Below are 2,289 nucleotides of genomic sequence, written 5' to 3'. Positions count from 1 at the left end.
GTATTTCAGAAGGCGGGCCTTCATTTGATACAGGAACTATTCGAGCCGTTCATGCCAGACTGGGGAGAGAGGTGTTGTAATAATGTAAAATATGTGAAAATAATGTGTTTTTCGAACAACCTAGTATGAGAGCCTGCTCTAGTACACCCCCAAAACAAAATCAAGACTTTGTAAAAGAGCAGAATAGGACCCCTTTAAAAGTCGATCGAAATACTTACACAGACGGCATTTATATCCGAGACGTGGCCGGTGAAGGACTGCCTGCACACCCCATCTCTGATGTCCCACAGTTTGGCAGAAGCATCGCAGGCTCCTGACACGAACGTCTTTAAGTCGGGACTGACCGACAGACTCATGACATCACCCGTGTGTCCCGTGAAACTGGTGGTCTGCTGGCCCGTCTCAATGTCCCACAATGTACTGAAGGAGCAAAGTTAAACATGGAGTTCATTTAATTTCAATCAAAACCAAATGCTTTTAATTCAAAAACAACATGAAATAACACCTATTATGCATTTAACATTGCAATAAATATTTCCTGTAGCAACAATAGAGCATGCCGATAGCAATGTACAGGTCATGAGTTCGAATCCTAGGGAATGCATGAGCTAATAAAATATATACCTTAAATGCCAGTCGCTTTGGATAAAAGAAAATAAATGATAAAATATACAATAAAAAAAAACAAAAAAACATTTTAAAATAATCAATTTCAAACAAGAAAAATTTTTACTAAAATATGTACATGCCAAATAAAGTTAACACCGCATACACCATTTATCCCTTGACATACTAATGCTACACAATAATCAGTTTAATTATTATTATTGTATGTAACATTAACTCACCATGTGGTGTCACCAGAGCTGGTGATGATCTGATTGTCATCAAGAAAACGACAGCAAGACAGATAGCCTACAGAATCATTAATAAAAAAAATCATCATTTATGTCTTTCATTGATTAATTATATATTGTATGAAATGCCATACAGAAAGAATTGTTTTAGAGTAGGGTTTCCCAAACTGAGGTTTGTGAGTTAGCCAAGGTCATAATATTTAGTTAATTAATACTTTATTAAATCATAATGTCAAATTTAAATACATAATTATGTTTACATATAATATAAAATACAGAATTGTATTAAAACAATTTCTGGTCAAAAGTTTGGAATAATTAGAATGTTATAATGTTTTTGAAAAGTCTCTTCTGCTCATCAAGGCTGCATTTATTTGAAATGTCAGTAATATTGTGATACTTAAAATAACAATTTTCTATTTAAATATATTTTATAATGTAATTTATTCCTATGATAAAGCTGAGTTTTCCAAAATAAATAAATAACCAGTAGTGGATATATTATTTAACATCAATAATATTATTACAATAAAAACAGTAAAAATAAAACACTTTAAATATTTTATTTGTTTACCTGCATAAACCGGCATCAGAGAACCGAGAATACGCAAATGTGTTGTTAAATTATTGAAAAATTTACTTTAAATCTCAGTAAACATTTCAGGTCAAAGGGGTTCTGCTGATTAATCCCTGTTTTAGAGGAAGTACTAGTTAATATTACTGAAGAGATAAATAAAAGTGCCTCTACCTGTGTGTCCAGCCAGTTCTCGGTTGACCCTGACGTTGCCCTCGCGGGTTTTAAGGCTGTAGGTGGAGCAGATGTTGTCTAGGCCTCCGCAGGCCACGTAGTTCCCCGACGGGGCGTAGGCACAGGTCATGACCCAGGAGGAGCGCAGGGGAATAGCGTGCATCTGCCGGACAGAGTTAAAAACATACAGCTTACTTCAGCAATATAACGAGCTAAAGCTGAAGATTAAAAGAAAACAACTGTAAAAGTGATAACCTTTTACCTTAAATGAATAGTTCACCCAAAAATGGCAACTTGCTAAAAAAATGTGCTCACCCTCAGGCAATCCAGGATTAGGATGAGCTTGTTTCTTCATCAGGTTTGGAGAAATGTAGCATTGCATCACTTGCTCTGCAGTGAATGGGTGCCGTCAGAATGAGAGTCCAAACAGCTGATAAAAACATCACAATAATCCACAAGCAATCCACAGCACTCCAGTCCATCAGTTAACATCTGGAGAAGACAAAAGCTGAAACAAATCCAGCATTAAGACGTTTGTAACTTCAAACCGTTGCTTCCGGCTGAAATCAATAATCCATAATAACGCTTCCTCCAGTGAAAAAGTCTCCTGTTGTCTCACGGATCAAAATCCAGCCACATATTTGTTTAGAGCTGTTTTGGACTGTTTTTGCTTGTAAACGGTGC

The 2,289-nt window shown here is 36.0% G+C and overlaps 1 long non-coding RNA gene and 1 pseudogene across 1 annotated transcript in view; one reads left to right on the top strand and one right to left on the bottom strand.

Moving 5' to 3' along the window:
- LOC107661154 (uncharacterized) overlaps positions 1 to 2,289 on the top strand; it is a 16,415-nt gene that overhangs the window by 5,830 nt on the left and 8,296 nt on the right. The window lies entirely within an intron of this gene.
- The window catches only part of LOC107661153 (guanine nucleotide-binding protein subunit beta-4-like), a 12,614-nt pseudogene that overhangs the window by 3,890 nt on the left and 6,435 nt on the right, over positions 1 to 2,289 (bottom strand).

Source organism: Sinocyclocheilus anshuiensis, unplaced genomic scaffold (assembly GCF_001515605.1).
Source record: "Sinocyclocheilus anshuiensis isolate Anshui unplaced genomic scaffold, SAMN03320099.WGS_v1.1 scaffold2737, whole genome shotgun sequence".
Lineage (NCBI taxonomy): Eukaryota > Metazoa > Chordata > Actinopteri > Cypriniformes > Cyprinidae > Sinocyclocheilus > Sinocyclocheilus anshuiensis.
This window is presented reverse-complemented; position numbering and strand designations above follow the sequence as displayed.